At 45.5% G+C, this 17833-nt stretch overlaps 1 protein-coding gene across 3 annotated transcripts in view; it reads right to left on the bottom strand.

The window, feature by feature from the left end:
• Tmcc3 (transmembrane and coiled coil domains 3) overlaps positions 1-17833 on the bottom strand; it is a 279273-nt gene that overhangs the window by 217663 nt on the left and 43777 nt on the right. Inside the window, exon 1 of one of the 3 annotated variants that reach the window (XM_011243475.3) lies at positions 16184-16292. The exons of the other annotated variants lie outside the window; for them this stretch is intronic. The gene's annotated coding sequence lies outside the window, so the exon portion shown is untranslated. Of the gene's footprint in view, positions 1-16183; positions 16293-17833 lie in introns of those variants that run through there. 3 annotated transcript variants of the gene reach the window in all.

Below are 17833 nucleotides of genomic sequence, written 5' to 3'. Positions count from 1 at the left end.
CATGCTAAGGTGGAATGAGCCTAAGTTTTGGATGTGTTTGAAGAAGTACAACTGTAACGGTAGCTGCTCCCCATCCTGACTGGGGTTGTAGACAGGGTTCCATGGAATCCTGCTGGGGTGCTGAGACCTAAATCTGAAGTCTTCATGACTCTGCAGCCAGTGCTTTGCCTGCAGAGCTCCCTCCAGCCCACTGGAATCATCTGATCATTCCTAACAGTAACTGTGACTATACTGTGGCTACCCAGAGTAACCCTTCAGCATCTTAAAGGCATCTCTGTACACTGAGCTCTCAGGTAGAAGGTTCTCGGGTCTCTTCGGTATACAGGGCACGTCCTCCCGGCTGCTCTTTCCTCGCATGAGTAATGGCAAGCTGGGGAATTGGAAACTGACAGTTTTGTTTTCTCCGTGCTGATAAAGGGGAACAAATTATGAATTTGTCCTGAGTGTGCAGTGCACTGTTTTTAACTTGTTTTGTTGGCATTTTTTCTTCTCCTAGTAGCCGAAACCAGGAGGGGGGAAAAGATACTTGGTAACTTCTTTAGAGAAAATCCTAATAGATTTGTGGGCATGATTCTATTCAATCTGTTACATAAATAAACCCCAAGCAATGGCACCAATTAAAAATCTTTTTAAAGACAGCTCAACTAAAGACTACATTCTGGAAGTCCCCGAGTTGTAATAACCATAAGAGGTTCTGTATATAGGGTATTTGTTATGCCCTGGGATGCAAAGGGTTTTACAGGCAAGCAGCAGTTTGTCACAGCTCCCTGGGGCCATTATTGTCCCTATTTTGCAAATGGACAGAGGTTTGCCAAGATGGATGGGGCTGCTCAAAGTCAGAGGGCTAGTACGTGGTAGAATTGAGATATAAGCCTAGCCCTGAAGAAGGCCAAGGCGTGCTTTGCAAGGGTACAAGGGAGAGGGCAAAGAAGGAACAATCATTCTGATCTCATATGACTTTCAGTACACAGGCCAGCACTCTGGCCTGACATTGCTCTCCTGGTTCTCTCATGAACAAACCTGTGTGTATTATTTTGCCTGTCTAAGATTTGTTCTGTGTTCCTTTGAGATGGCACACTGCACTCAACCATCTTGTAGCGCTGAAACTGATGCTCAGAGGCACTTCCCGGAATAGGGAAATCAGAAGAAGGTGAATCTAAGCCACAGGGTGCACCAGGGGCACATGATGTATAATTTGCAGAGGAAAAACAAAAACAAACACAAACAAACAAACCTGCAGACTATTAGCTGGCAGCCAGCTTCTAATGTATTTGTACTTATGACCTCTAGTGGGCACTAATGAATCTGGGGGTCAACTCTGGGTCATCCCCCATTGCTGGGTGAGCAGTAATGCAGAGTTAGCACTCTCCTACTGACACACCTGAATCCTGAGACACCACTCCCTGCCACTTTGTCCTCCATACCATGGCGCTTGGCATGCATTCTCCAGGAACCTACCCCTGAATTCACTTGGTCCCCTCTCTCAACAATTGTGACACCTTCACCCGCTCACTCTTTTAAATTGTAGCCGACTTCTCAAAACACCTCTTTGCCTTAGCTTTATTTTGCTCCACAAAATACCTCTTATCTACCAGATTTATATAGTGCTTTATTGCTCATATTCCCAGGTTAGGGTGTAAACCTCAAGCAGGCTTACAAAGGGCTTTCAGTCGAATCCACTGAAGCATCTACAACACACAGTGAAGTGTTTGGAACAGAATAGGCATCTCTTTGGGGGAAAAATGATTTAATCTACAGGCATACAGCCATAGCTGGGCACCCCACGGCACACACTGTCAGTAGCAATCAGAGGAGATGGCATGCCATCTGTCTCATACACTAGTGTCTTTCCTTCTTATCTTAAAACAGCAGTCATTTTTGACTTAAGATTAAGTGTAATTTGTGTTGCATTTAGACTCCATGCTGCCAGAGAACAAAGAGGACACTGGATATCTTCCAAAATAGCTTACAAACTGGACTCAGTGTGTTATTTTAATATGTAGAACCTTTTTTATTTTAACACATGGATTATATATAATGTTTGGCTATGCTTTTCAAGTTGGGAAACTAATTTATTGTCAGGATTTCTGTGATAATAGGATACCGTCTTTGCATGTCAATAGTCAGTGCTACCTGTTGTCCCCTGGCAGGTTGCACTGTCTGGCTTCTCTTTTTATTTTGTTCTGGGTTTTCAACATTGCAATCTTTCTCTTACCTGCTGTGACCCAGTCTCGGCAAAAGACGGTAACCAAGAACGCTATTATAGCAAATTACCCAACGCGATCAACTTACACAAAGCGAAGGCTGGTTTGACTCCGAGTTTCTAAGACTTCAGTTTATGAACCAGTGGCTCTGCTGCTTTGGGGGCTGTGAGGGAAGAGGACACTGATGGCAGAGAGCACCCAGTGGAACAAAGCAGCACACCTCACAATGGTCAGGAAACCAACACAAAAGGAAGACAAAGATGCAGGGGCCCCTACCTTTTTCAAGGGTATGTATACCACAGTGGCTGGTAGGTCCCCTAGAAGGTCCCCTTCAAGTCTCTACCTCCTCTCCACTTGGCAGCAAGCTGAATACCAACAAGCAACTAAGCTCTGAGCCATTAGCTTTCGAGAGCTGAGCCCAAGTCACAGTCACACCTATGAGCATCCTGTCAAGTTACTTACAAGTGGGTGAGAGAGCCATCAGCAAGAGGACTTGGGGTCTAGAAGAGGACCCAGCTTCAGTCCCATCACCCACACTGGGTGGCTCAGAAGATCTGGGGCTCCAGTTCCAGGGAATTATGCACAAACCTGCATATGCATGGTATACACAAGCTACACACACACGCGCGCACACACACACACACACACACACACACACACACACACAATCATTCTAAGGTATTTAGGGGCTGGAACTTCAGCATTTGTACTCTTAGAGGACATCACTTGGCGCATTCCACACAGTTTGAATCTTAGATCAAATGTTACCTTCACAGGAAGACCTTCATTGAGCACCAGCCCAAAGGCATCCCCCAGCCACTACCTTACTGACCATTTAAAATAACTTGGAAAGAAACAGTTCATTTTATCTTACATTCCCAGATCCCAATTCACCCTTGAGGGAAGCCAGAGCTGGAACTCAGACAGAAGCCATGTCAGTCCTTCTCCCCACTGACTCTTGGTTGTGTCAAACTGATCATAAAAAACTAACCAGAACATTTAGTATCCGATTTCACTTTCTCTACACATTTACAACTACCTGAAATTACCGTGTACTTACTTTTGTCTATCTCTGTAAACTAGAATACAAACCCATCATAAAACCCCAAACTTTTGTCTTGGCCACTTGTCTGTAAAGCTAAGAGCAGTGTCTGCCCTATATCTATTCTTAGTAAGTTGAGTATAAGAAAATACACGTGTTGAGTGAATGTTGGCCCATTCATCAACATAATGTAAGGTGTGTCTCGGATCTGGACACAAATCAGGCCGGGTTAGAGGCTAGGGAAAAGTGAGCTGTTTTGGTAAGGTTACTATCAGAGGGTTCTGAGGAGAGAGTAGTTAGATGACCCCCAGTGATGAGAGTAATACTGATGATGTCCATGAAGGACTCAGGCATAAGCAGGAGGGGAGGGGATGGACACTGTGAGCAGACATGCCAAAGGGAAGCCAAAGTGGGGCATCTGCCCTGTTACCTGTGATGATTTGTATATGCCCGGCCCAGGGAATGGCACTATTAGAAGGGGTGGCCTTGTTGGAGTGGGTGTGGCCTTGTTGGAGTAGGTGTGGCCTTATTGGAGAAGGCATAGCACTATAGGTGTGGGCTTTAAGACCCTCATGCTAGCTGCCTGGAAGCCAGTATTCTGCTAGCAACCTTCAGATGAAGATGTAGAACTCTCAGCTTTTCCTGCACCATGTCTGTCTGGATGCTGCCATACTCCTGCCTTGATGATAACGGACTGAACCTCTGAACCTCTGAGCCAGCCCCAATTAAATGTTGTCCTTATAAGACTTGCCTTGGTCATGGTGTCTGTTTACAGCAGTAAAACCCTAAGACACCTGTTGGGAGCCGCGCCCACATTCGCCGTTACAAGATGGCGCTGACAGCTGTGTTCTAAGTGGTAAACAAATAATCTGCGCATATGCCGAGGGTGGTTCTCTACTCCATGTGCTCTGCCTTCCCCGTGACGTCAACTCGGCCGATGGGCTGCAGCCAATCAGGGAGTGACACGTCCTAGGCGAAATATAACTCTCCTAAAAAAGGGACGGGGTTTCGTTTTCTCTCTCTCTTGCTTCTTGCACTCTGGCTCCTGAAGATGTAAGCAATAAAGCTTTGCCGCAGAAGATTCTGGTCTGTTGCGTCTTTCCTGGCCGGTCGTGAGAACGCGTCTAATAACAATTGGTGCCGAATTCCGGGACGAGAAAAAAACTCGGGACTGGCGCAAGGAAGATCCCTCATTCCAGAACCAGAACTGCGGGTCGCGGTAATAAAGGTTCCCGTAAAGCAGACTGTTAAGAAGGATTCAACTGTATGAATTCAGAACTTTTCAGCTGGGGAACGAGAGTACCAGTGAGTACAGCTTTACGAGGTAAGTCTGATCTTGAACTTTCTAAGGAAATTCAAGACAGTCTATCAGAAGTAAAGTGGAAAATGTTTGGCCTTGAATTTTTTCTAGTGTTAGAAGCCCTTTTGTCCCTTTTCACATGTTATCAAGTGGTTAAGGCAGGGCGGATTCTGGATGAAATTCAGGGCAATCTATCAGAAGTAAAGCGGGGAGAGAGAGTAGGAGCAAAGAGGAAATATGGTACACAAAATAAGTATACAGGCCTTTCCAAGGGTCTTGAACCCGAGGAAAAGTTAAGGTTAGGTAGGAATACCTGGAGAGAGATTAGAAGAAAAAGAGGAAAAAGGGAAAAGAAGAAAGATCAATTAGCGGAGGTCTCTAGGAAAAGGAGCCTGTGCTCATCGCTGGATGGGCTCGGGGAGCCAGCTCTTAGTAGCTCTGAAGCAGATGAAGAATTCTCCTCTGAAGAAACAGACTGGGAGGAAGAAGCAGCTCATTATGAGAAAAAAGGGTACCAGCCAGGTAAAGTGCTAGCTAATCAGTTAAGGAAGCCAAAAGCGGCTGGCGAAGGCCAGTTTGCTGATTGGCCTCAGGGCAGTCGGCTTCAAGGTCCGCCCTATGCGGAGCCCCCGCCCTGCGTAGTGCGTCAGCAATGCGCAGAGAGGCAATGCGCAGAGAGATGCGCAGAGAGGCAATGCGCAGAGAGATGCGCAGAGAGGCAGTGCGCAGAGAGGCAGTGCGCAGAGAGGCAATGCGCAGAGAGGCAATGCGCAGACTCATTCATTCCCAGAAAGGAACAAAGGAAAATACAACAGGCATTTCCGGTCTTTGAAGGAGCCGAGGGTGGGCGTGTCCACGCTCCGGTAGAATACTTACAAATTAAAGAGCTTGCCGAGTCGGTCCGTAAATACGGAACCAATGCTAATTTTACCTTGGTGCAGTTAGACAGGCTTGCCGGCATGGCACTAACTCCTGCCGACTGGCAAACGGTTGTAAAAGCCGCTCTCCCTAGTATGGGCAAATATATGGAATGGAGAGCGCTTTGGCACGAAGCTGCACAAGCGCAGGCCCGAGCAAACGCAGCTGCTTTGACTCCAGAGCAGAGAGATTGGACTTTTGACTTGTTAACGGGTCAGGGAGCTTATTCTGCTGATCAAACAAACTACCATTGGGGAGCTTATGCCCAAGTTTCCTCCACGGCTATTAGGGCCTGGAAGGCGCTCTCCCGAGCAGGTGAAACCACTGGTCAATTAACAAAAGTTGTCCAGGGACCTCAGGAATCCTTCTCAGATTTTGTGGCCAGAATGACAGAGGCAGCAGAGCGTATTTTTGGAGATTCAGAGCAAGCCGCGCCACTGATAGAACAGCTCATCTATGAGCAAGCCACAAAGGAGTGCCGAGCGGCCATAGCCCCAAGAAAGAACAAAGGCTTACAAGACTGGCTCAGGGTCTGTCGAGAGCTTGGGGGACCTCTCACCAATGCAGGCTTAGCGGCCGCCATCCTCCAATCTCAGAACCGCTCCATGAGCAGAAATGATCAGAGGACATGTTTTAATTGCGGAAAGCCTGGGCATTTTAAGAAAGATTGCAGAGCTCCAGATAAACAGGGGGGGACTCTCACTCTTTGCTCTAAGTGTGGCAAGGGTTATCATAGAGCTGACCAGTGTCGCTCTGTGAGGGATATAAAGGGCAGAATTCTTCCCCCACCTGATAGTCAATCAACTGATGTGCCAAAAAACGGGTCATCGGGCCCTCGGTCCCAGGGCCCTCAAAGATATGGGAACCGGTTTGTCAGGACCCAGGAAGCAGTCAGAGAGGCGACCCAGGAAGACCCACAAGGGTGGACCTGCGTGCCGCCTCCGACTTCCTATTAATGCCTCAAATGAGTATTCAGCCGGTGCCGGTGGAGCCTATACCATCCTTGCCCCTGGGAACCATGGGCCTTATTCTCGGCCGGGGTTCACTCACCTTGCAGGGCTTAGTAGTCCACCCTGGAGTTATGGATTGTCAACATTCCCCTGAAATACAGGTCCTGTGCTCAAGCCCTAAAGGCGTTTTTTCTATTAGTAAAGGAGATAGGATAGCTCAGCTGCTGCTCCTCCCTGATAATACCAGGGAGAAATCTGCAGGACCTGAGATAAAGAAAATGGGCTCCTCAGGAAATGATTCTGCCTATTTGGTTGTATCTTTAAATGATAGACCTAAGCTCTGCCTTAAGATCAACGGAAAAGAGTTTGAAGGCATCCTTGATACCGGAGCAGATAAAAGTATAATTTCTACACATTGGTGGCCCAAAGCATGGCCCACCACAGAGTCATCTCATTCATTACAGGGCCTAGGATATCAATCATGTCCCACTATAAGCTCCATTGCCTTGACGTGGGAATCCTCTGAAGGGCAGCAAGGGAAATTCATACCTTATGTGCTCCCACTCCCGGTTAACCTCTGGGGAAGGGATATTATGCAGCATTTGGGCCTTATTTTGTCCAATGAAAACGCCCCATCGGGAGGGTATTCAGCTAAAGCAAAAAATATCATGGCAAAGATGGGTTATAAAGAAGGAAAAGGGTTAGGACATCAAGAACAGGGAATGTCCAATAGTCCTACTATGTGTCAACTTTATGTGCAAGAAGCTCTTTTGCCAGTGAGGGAACAATTCCCCTCTTTAATTTTGCTCCTTTACATGGATGACATCCTCCTGTGCCATAAAGACCTTACCATGCTACAAAAGGCATATCCTTTTCTACTTAAAACTTTAAGTCAGTGGGGTTTACAGATAGCCACAGAAAAAGTCCAAATTTCTGATACAGGACAATTCTTGGGCTCTGTGGTGTCCCCAGATAAGATTGTGCCCCAAAAGGTAGAGATAAGAAGAGATCACCTCCATACCTTAAATGATTTTCAAAAGCTGTTGGGAGATATTAATTGGCTCAGACCTTTTTTAAAGATTCCTTCCGCTGAGTTAAGGCCTTTGTTTAGTATTTTAGAAGGAGATCCTCATATCTCCTCCCCTAGGACTCTTACTCTAGCTGCTAACCAGGCCTTACAAAAAGTGGAAAAGGCCTTACAGAATGCACAATTACAACGTATTGAGGATTCGCAACCTTTCAGTTTGTGTGTCTTTAAGACAGCACAATTGCCAACTGCAGTTTTGTGGCAGAATGGGCCATTGTTGTGGATCCATCCAAACGTATCCCCAGCTAAAATAATAGATTGGTATCCTGATGCAATTGCACAGCTTGCCCTTAAAGGTCTAAAAGCAGCAATCACCCACTTTGGGCAAAGTCCATATCTTTTAATTGTACCTTATACCGCTGCACAGGTTCAAACCTTGGCAGCCACATCTAATGATTGGGCAGTTTTAGTTACCTCCTTTTCAGGACAAATAGATAACCATTATCCAAAACATCCAATCTTACAGTTTGCCCAAAATCAATCTGTTGTTTTTCCACAAATAACAGTAAGAAACCCACTTAAAAATGGGATTGTGGTATATACTGATGGATCAAAAACTGGCATAGGTGCCTATGTGGCTAATGGTAAAGTGGTATCCAAACAATATAATGAAAATTCACCTCAAGTGGTAGAATGTTTAGTGGTCTTAGAAGTTTTAAAAACCTTTTTAGAACCCCTTAATATTGTGTCAGATTCCTGTTATGTGGTTAATGCAGTAAATCTTTTAGAAGTGGCTGGAGTGATTAAGCCTTCCAGTAGAGTTGCCAATATTTTTCAGCAGATACAATTAGTTTTGTTATCTAGAAGATTTCCTGTTTATATTACTCATGTTAGAGCCCATTCAGGCCTACCTGGCCCCATGGCTCTGGGAAATGATTTGGCAGATAAGGCCACTAAAGTGGTGGCTGCTGCCCTATCATCCCCGGTAGAGGCTGCAAAAAATTTTCATAACAATTTTCATGTGACGGCTGAAACATTACGCAGTCGTTTCTCCCTGACAAGAAAAGAAGCCCGTGACATTGTTACTCAATGTCAAAGCTGCTGTGAGTTCTTGCCAGTTCCTCATGTGGGAATTAACCCACGCGGTATTCGACCTCTACAGGTCTGGCAAATGGATGTTACACATGTTTCTTCCTTTGGAAAACTTCAATATCTCCATGTGTCCATTGACACATGTTCTGGCATCATGTTTGCTTCTCCGTTAACTGGAGAAAAAGCCTCACATGTGATTCAACATTGTCTTGAGGCATGGAGTGCTTGGGGGAAACCCAGACTCCTTAAGACTGATAATGGACCAGCTTATACGTCTCAAAAATTCCAACAGTTCTGCCGTCAGATGGACGTGACCCACCTGACTGGACTTCCATACAACCCTCAAGGACAGGGTATTGTTGAGCGTGCGCATCGCACCCTCAAAGCCTATCTTATAAAACAAAAGAGGGGAATTGAAGAGACTGTACCCCGAGCACCAAGAGTGTCTGTGTCTTTGGCACTCTTTACACTCAATTTTTTAAATATTGATGCTCATGGCCATACTGCGGCTGAACGTCATTGTACAGAGCCAGATAGGCCCAATGAGATGGTTAAATGGAAAAATGTCCTTGATAATAAATGGTATGGCCCGGATCCTATTTTGATAAGATCCAGGGGAGCTATCTGTGTTTTCCCACAGAATGAAGACAACCCATTTTGGATACCAGAAAGACTCACCCGAAAAATCCAGACTGACCAAGGGAATACTAATGTCCCTCGTCTTGGTGATGTCCAGGGCGTCAATAATAAAAAGAGAGCAGCGTTGGGGGATAATGTCGACATTTCCACTCCCAATGACGGTGATGTATAATGCTCAAGTATTCTCCTGCCTTTTTACACTAACTAGGAACTGGGTTTAGCCTTGATTCAGACAGCCTTGGCTCTGTCTGGACAGGTCCAGACGACTGACACCATTAACACTTTGTCAGCCTCAGTGACTACAGTCATAGATAAACAGGCCTCAGCTAATGTCAAGATACAGAGAGGTCTCATGCTGGTTAATCAACTCATAGATCTTGTCCAGATACAACTAGATGTATTATGACAAATAACTCAGCAGGGATGTGAACAAAAGTTTCCGGGATTGTGTGTTATTTCCATTCAGTATGTTAAATTTACTAGGGCAGCTAATTTGTCAAAAAGTCTTTTTCAGTATATGTTACAGAATTGGATGGCTGAATTTGAACAGATCCTTCGGGAATTGAGACTTCAGGTCAACTCCACGCGCTTGGACCTGTCGCTGACCAAAGGATTACCCAATTGGATCTCCTCAGCATTTTCCTTCTTTAAAAAATTGGGTGGGATTAATATTATTTGGAGATACACTTTGCTGTGGATTAGTGTTGCTTCTTTGATTGGTCTGTAAGCTTAAGGCCCAAACTAGGAGAGACAAGGTGGTTATTGCCCAGGCGCTTGCAGGACTAGAACATGGAGCTCCCCCTGATATATGGTTATCTATGCTTAGGCAATAGGTCGCTGGCCACTCAGCTCTTACATCTCACGAGGCTAGACTCATTGCACGGGATAGAGTGAGTGTGCTTCAGCAGCCCGAGAGAGTTGCACGGCTAAGCACTGCAATGGAAAGGCTCTGCGGCATATATGAGCCTATTCTAGGGAGACATGTCATCTTTCATGAAGGTTCAGTGTCCTAGTTCCCTTCCCCCAGGCAAAACGACACGGGAGCAGGTCAGGGTTGCTCTGGGTAAAAGCCTGTGAGCCTAAGAGCTAATCCTGTACATGGCTCCTTTACCTACACACTGGGGATTTGACCTCTATCTCCACTCTCATTAATATGGGTGGCCTATTTGCTCTTATTAAAAGGAAAGGGGGAGATGTTGGGAGCCGCGCCCACATTCGCCGTTACAAGATGGCGCTGACAGCTGTGTTCTAAGTGGTAAACAAATAATCTGCGCATATGCCGAGGGTGGTTCTCTACTCCATGTGCTCTGCCTTCCCCGTGACGTCAACTCGGCCGATGGGCTGCAGCCAATCAGGGAGTGACACGTCCTAGGCGAAATATAACTCTCCTAAAAAAGGGACGGGGTTTCGTTTTCTCTCTCTCTTGCTTCTTGCACTCTGGCTCCTGAAGATGTAAGCAATAAAGCTTTGCCGCAGAAGATTCTGGTCTGTTGCGTCTTTCCTGGCCGGTCGTGAGAACGCGTCTAATAACAGACACCGCCCTTTGTCTGGATAAGACTTAGCCATACCCGGTGAAACAAAGTTTCTCTCCATCCAGATGGCTACATCAGCGCTAAGAGCACCCTGTCCTCGCTTCTCTGGCCCTTTTGTTCTGGTTCCTGTTGCAGAGGGTCCAGCATTTCTGTAAGCTTTCCGCTTTATGTGGGTCTTCCCCACTCCTAGCTTCTGGAAGAAAGGGACTTCAAAGGGCAACCAGAAAGGAAGAGAACATGGGCTACTGCTCCGGTGCCCATCACTGCCCTTCCGGCTGGGAAAAGCAAACTTTACTCCTTTAAGCACAGAGTGTTCAATCTGTAAGTGAAATCTATTGGGCCTTAGTGAAGGTCATTAATGAACACCCCAGTAAATAGCCTATGATAGTAAGCAGGAAGATTTGATGAGTGTTCACACCACCCACAGATTCAATATAATGCATATCAAAATGCCAATGACATAAACAGAACAAAACAATGCTTTCAAGTACATAGACCCACAAAAGACACTCCCAAGATCCGCTAAAGTTTACCTTAACTGAGGTGGGAGGAGTCACTCTGAATACGGGTGGCACTGTTGCATTGGTCTCAGATCACAGATCAAAATACAGAGAAGGGAGCCGGCATGAGCATTCATTGATCACTACTCCTTTTCTAGAGACTCTGTGTGACCAGACATCTCAAGTTCTTGACACCACGATGTTCCTCACCATGATGACCTGTACCCATGAATTATGAACGGAAACAAACCCTTTCTTAAGGGGCTTTTGCCAGGCGCTGTGTCACTGCAACAGGAAAAGCCGCTAACACAACGGTCTTGAGCAGGAACAATTGGAGAAACCACACTTCCAGCCTTCATATTAGATGACAAAGGTACAGGAATTAAAACAGCAACGCCCACGGTGGTACGAATAGCGGTCCTAGAACTCAGGAAGCCGAAGTATGGTGAACATGAGTTTGAAGCCAGCCTGGGTCCCAAACCCAGATCCAATTTAGACCTTATCTCAAAACCAACCAAACAAAGATTATAAGAACAAACAGTAAGTAAACAAAAGGAATAAAGAGAAAGGGAATATAAAGGAACAAAACCAGATAGGATAGAGAAACAGGAAATCATGCCCACATGTGCATAAAGGGGTTTAACACAGATAACAGGGGAAGGGTATATCTACAATAAACAGGAGAGGGGAACTAGATATTCAGATGGGAAAAAACATGAAACTAGACCCTTTTCCTTTCCCTTCCTTCCTTCCTTCCTTCCTTCCTTCCTTCCTTCCTCCCTCCCTCCCTCCCTCCCTCCCTCCCTTCCTTCCTTTTTCCCCCCTCCCCCTCCTCCGCCCCCCCTCTCTGTCTCTCTCCCTCCCTCCCTGCCTCTCTCACTGCAGGGCCTCTCTACATAGCCCTGGCTATCCTGGAGCTGTCTATGGAGACCAGGCTGGCCTCACACTCACAGAGGTCTCCCTGGAAACTGGAGCCACCCATGCACCTAGAACGCTGGTGGGTGCCGGGGTGGGCAACGGGACCCTTCCTTCCAAAATTTTGTCATGCAAACTGACAGTGCCTCCTGATTGACTGATCCAGGTGCCTACTTTGGTCTGGGCCCCGTTGAGTTCCCCTACCATCTATAGGGAAATTTTAAAAAATAAATTCCCTGTGTTTTCCCTTCTTCAGAGGCAGACATTTAAGAAGGTCACTGGCCAACCACAGAGATAACAGAACAGAAACTTCAGTGACCACAAAAAACAAGAACACACAGTGACAGATATCAGTTAGCAAGGTCACAATATACATCAGCCCCAATAACAACAACAACAACAACAACAACAACAAATCAACAGATTTCCAAATAGTAGGAAAGTAGGATTTCCAGACTCACCATGTAAGAGTCTTAAAATTAAAAGTCTTATATGTTTTCTTTCTAGCTAAGATGCTAAAATTATGACAAATTGTGAAAGAAATATGGTCTTTCTGTGAGGAAACCAAAGACCAGAAAATCCTCAAATGGCATCAACTTTATCTAATAATAATAACAACGACAGCAGCAGCAGCAGCAACAACAACAACTAGACCCTTCCCCAGGGAGTCAGGATACAGAGGGGACATTTCAGACAGACACAAAAGAATAAGAAAAAGAAGATGGCAGGGAAGTTTTCCTTTCCTTTCCTCTCTCCTTTGCTTAACAATATTTCTCAGTACTTTGGTTATCAAAGTCATTAGAGTTTACAAGGTATGAATGTAAAGCACTCAGAATCGCTCCCGTGCTTATGAAAATCCCAATATTAGCTTTTAATAATATTATTATTATCATCTAAATACACTCTGAGGCACAAGCCAAGTTCTATTGATGTCTTTCTAGGACAAAGACAGTTTAACCAATATTTTAGTGAATTAAAAAAACAAAACAAAACAATGCTCTATCAAAGTAACAATGCAATTCATAATTAAACTCTCTCTTCTAAACCAGAATTAGAGAGTTTGTATTTCTGTCATTGTTATTGATACAGGATATCAGTATCGGAACATAAAACCCCATGTAAGAAGCCATGCTTGGTGCCATGCTTGTAATAAATCATCGTCGTCATCGTCATCATCATCATCACCATCGTTGTCACCATCACCATCCTCATAATCACCATCATCATCCCTGGAGCATGCTGGTTAGACAGCCTAGCCTACCTGACAAGCTTCCGGTCAACAAGACATCCTGGCTGAAAAAATAAAAAGAGGACTGGAGAGATGGCTCAGCCACGCCCTTGTAGAGGATCCAGATTTGGTGGTTGCTCATGGCTGTCTTTTACTAGTTTCAGAGGACCTAATATCTTCTTCTGGCTTCCTCAAGCACTGTAAAACATAGTGCCCGTACATACATTCAACAAAACACACATGCACGTAAGATAAAGGCAAATCTTTCCAAAAGTTCAAGTGGACAGCACCCAAGAAGCAGCATTGCAGTTGCCCTCTGACCTCGACATGCATACAGTCTGCACACACACACAAGCAGGCATACTCACATGTGTGCACTTGCACACACAAACACACACTGAGACACACACAACCCAGAGCATTCACGCAGGCTGTGTGGTGGCACACTGAAGTGTGGGAAGGACGGGGCAAGAGCAAGGTTTGTAGTAATTCCAAGCCCCTTTGGTTGGGTAATCTTTTGCTGAATTAGTTTATTCATGTTGCGTCTTCTGTCCTAGTGCTAAAACTCTGCAAGCAACCTTAGACCCCTAGGTTGTTTTGTACCCCGGTCTTCTCCTCGGGCCAGAGACACAGAAGCTAAAACCAGCTCAAAGGCTCCTGATAACATTGGTAGGCAGTTGCTCTATCACAACTATTTCAAACCAAATTTTGAAGTAGTACATTTGCCTCTGTGTTCAATCCACTGTCTGTATCTAGACGATTTTTAAGTTCTCTCTCTTCCCAGGATGACCTAGCTAAATTGCTGTCCAGGGCAGAAGACAAGCCACTGTCCTCCAACCAGACATCGGAGTTCAGTCTTGGTTAAAACAAGTCAGTCGTCATCTCTGTGTTTCCATCGGGTGCGGGCAGGAGTGCACACTTCACGGGGCTGTGATGAGACTGAACTGAGGTAGGGGCCTGACAGACTCAAAACACCATCCAGACTGGGAGTAGCCAAGATATCTTTCTTCAAAACAGAATCTCCCAACATTCCTTTTGGCCAATAACTTCATCTACATTAGCTATGAAATAGCAAACACACCCCAGGTAGAGATTTGACTCAGTGGCAGCAAGCATGGGACCACAAGGCCCTGAGTTTGATCCTCAGAAACCCGCACCACCACACATACACACTAACACACACACACACACACACACACACACACACACACAGACACAAATTATCTTGATAGCACATTAGCTAGAAGAAGAGGCAGGACCTAGATGAGCTGCGAGTTCCAAGTTCTCTAAGGTTCCAGAAAACCTGTCTAGCAACTTAAAATGAGCCTATGTGACTCTCCTAGAGAGACAGCCATGTGGCTGGCTACTCTTCCTCTGTTTGCTTCTAAACCCGATCTATCCAAGGAAGCATAGGATTGTGGTTAGGGCCTGACATGAGCAAGCCACCTTCAGTGTCCCTAGTTGGATTCTCACCATGCACCAAGAAATCTTCAATGTTGAAGGAGTCCTAACAGGACCTAATGTGTTACCAACCTGTCTCCTATGTTAACCCAAGATGACTATCCTTATAGTGGGGGCTTGCCTCTCTTTACATGTATTACAAAATGTACCCCGGCTCTGAGCCTGCCCTGCAGTCATTTAAGGTGATCAAGGAGACCTGAGGGCACCCCTCTCACAGTAGTCAGTGAGAAGCCTGCATCCTGGAGCAACTGTACCCACAGCCTGCACCTGAGAGCTTTGGGTGAATTCCTTAATACCAGACAACAAGTCACCCAAGAAGCACAGGGTCTTCCCATTGCAGCCACCAGACTTTTAAAAATAGGATGCGAGAAACTATTTTCCGTGTCATGACTCCAGGGATGTTAACTGTTGGAAGTGCTTTCCCCCTTCTCCTTGGGTGACAACTCCATGAGAGCACAGGGGATCAGGGCTCCACTGCGTTTGCATCCTAAGCACCAATTCCACAAACTGCCCAAGAATCAATCGTTGATTCGATACACAAGTGGACTTCATTTTTTCAATATCTACTGATGTCTACAACTTTCAAACTAGGAATGGGCTTCCTGGCCCTCAAAGAGGCCGAAGTCAGTCAGGGAGACCACTGAGACCTTATCTAACTCTTTTTCAAACTGATTATTTAAGAAATCTTATATATATACACACACACACACACACACACATGATCAAGAATAACTGAAAACCAACAACACCACCAAGGAGGTTTATGAAACTTTGCCCAATCTCAGGTGTAATGCATCCCATAATGCTTGCCTTGCTGTGCCCTGTGAGAAATGCTAACCTAACAGCTAATGCTTGCCCTCATGACAATGGAAGATCTGCTCTATTTCCCTGCTTAAAAACTAGGAGTAAAAGCACAACTAACAAACTCAATGTATTTCTGAGAGGGTTACATGGTTAATACAGGTACCACACTCATAATAGTGCCCGGCTCACAGTGGCCTCTTAAGAAATGTTAGTTATCATTACTTTCTATTATCAGTCACGGTCCTAGCTAACACTCAAGTATCTCAAATTAAATAAAAGCTCACTTGGTAATAGCACCCACAGAAGTATTCAACGGAGTAAGATGCACACACAACCCACCTCCTGGACAGAGAAACTTGCCCTCGGACCTTGAGATGCCTTCTAGAAGCCATGGAGAAATTCACAACATAACAGTACTGCCTGAAAATTATTTACTGGAATGTCCCTTTAAAACAGAAATAGATATCTACCAAACCCTAAAGTGAGTGCCAGAGAGAACTAAGCTGACAGCCTCACTAACATCTTCCTTAAGAACAAAACAATCCAGTGAAAACCAGAGAGCAATTTTTACCTTCTCTTCGGGCCAGATGGCGTGGTTCGAGGTCTGTAAGATCTAGGCTACTTTCGTGTGCTGAGAGCCCATGAGTCCACGGGAGCTTCGGATGATACTGCTTCAGTTAAAAATAATCGCCGAGAAACAAAAAGCAGAAGTATTTGCAAAATTGCTTCATTCACACCACCCCACCATGGGGCTTTTCCTGTTTCTCAGATCACCAATCTTTCAGCTGGGCAATTCCCCAGTGGGTGCCCTGATGACCGCCTGTCCTCAAGATCCCTGGCAAGGCGGTGTGCTCCCGTCCAGCCATTGTGGGAGACATACTATGCTTCCCACAAGAAAAGACATAACATCTACTCACATTCAAGAGCGCCAGGTCATCTTCCATCCCTTCCTTAGAAAATTAATCTAGTTTTGTTTACTCTGTGGTTGCAAGCTCACACAACCATACTAGGGCTTCCTGGCCAGACATTCAGTCCCTTCTATGTGAATTCCAAAAAAAGCAGAGATAGCCGGGGACTAAGAAAGGTTTTCCTGGTGTTTTGAAAAATAATGACTTTCTTTACCAAAGGAAGCAGGGGTGGGGCATCAAGTCCAGGAAAACAGATCAGAGACAAACCAGTCAATATCCTAGCATGGAGGAAGGGGATCAAGAGGCCCCAAACCCAACTAAAGAGCTATTGGTGTCTGCCAGACAATGATTTCTGAGGAAGGAGGTATTGGTTTTCCTTAAGGGTGTAGCTCATGTTAGATCAACTGCACTCCAGTGGATGGCCTCGTACCCCTGAGTATATGGGCCCCACAAACTGACTCAGTGGATGATTTTTTTAAAGGGGCACATGTTGGAAGGGTATGGGAAGTTGAAGTGTCAATCTGAGAGGAGCTAATTCTCAAAGGATAAGAATATAGTATTTATAAAACAGATTATAGGGACTCTCCTTAGAGCAGTGGGACAGGAGTCAATGCTGTTAATCACTGCTAGTTAATATTAAGCACTATTAATTCTACTGTGTATGGAGACTTCTGCCTGTAATCTCAGCACACTGGGAAAGACAGAGACGGAGGAGGCAGAGGAGGTAGAGGCAGGGGAGGCAGAGGCAGAGGCAGGACTTGGAATGTGGAACTGGCCTGGGCTGAACAGTGAGTTCTAAGCCAGCATGGGTTTAGTAGAGCCCCAACAAACAACAAAAAGAAGTGTTAGTTCTTTATTGAGCTTTTTAAAGTGCTAACTGCAAACACACTTTTATTGCATTTCATGAGTGATTAAAACTGACAAGGGCAAGCCACTTGACAAGTCTTCCGGGTATCCTTGAGTGTGGAACTGTCAGTTGGGCAGTCCCTTTCCTAGTGACTGGTTGCATGGCTCTGGTAGCCCAGATAGTAATGGACATTTTATAATCCCACTGAAGAAACTCCAGCAACTAGGAAACACCTCTATGTACCTAGGTGACAACATACCCCCCACCATGACCACTCCAGACATGTTTGTTGGCCTTAGAAAGCAATACCCAGAGGAAGACAAGCCTGGGTGAACTCTATGTGACCCTGAAGCCTCTTGTTACCCCAGACAGAGGAAGAGCAGTTCCTCACAAGCCCTGCAGAAGGCCTGTGATTGGTACACACAAAACCCTGCATGACCAGTACAAATACAAACCTTTTGCTGTT

The sequence above is a fragment of the Mus musculus genome, chromosome 10 (genome assembly GCF_000001635.26).
Source record: "Mus musculus strain C57BL/6J chromosome 10, GRCm38.p6 C57BL/6J".
NCBI classification, from domain to species: Eukaryota; Metazoa; Chordata; class Mammalia; order Rodentia; family Muridae; genus Mus; species Mus musculus.
The sequence above is the reverse complement of the archived record's forward strand: the minus strand, read 5'-3'. Positions and strand labels throughout refer to the sequence as shown.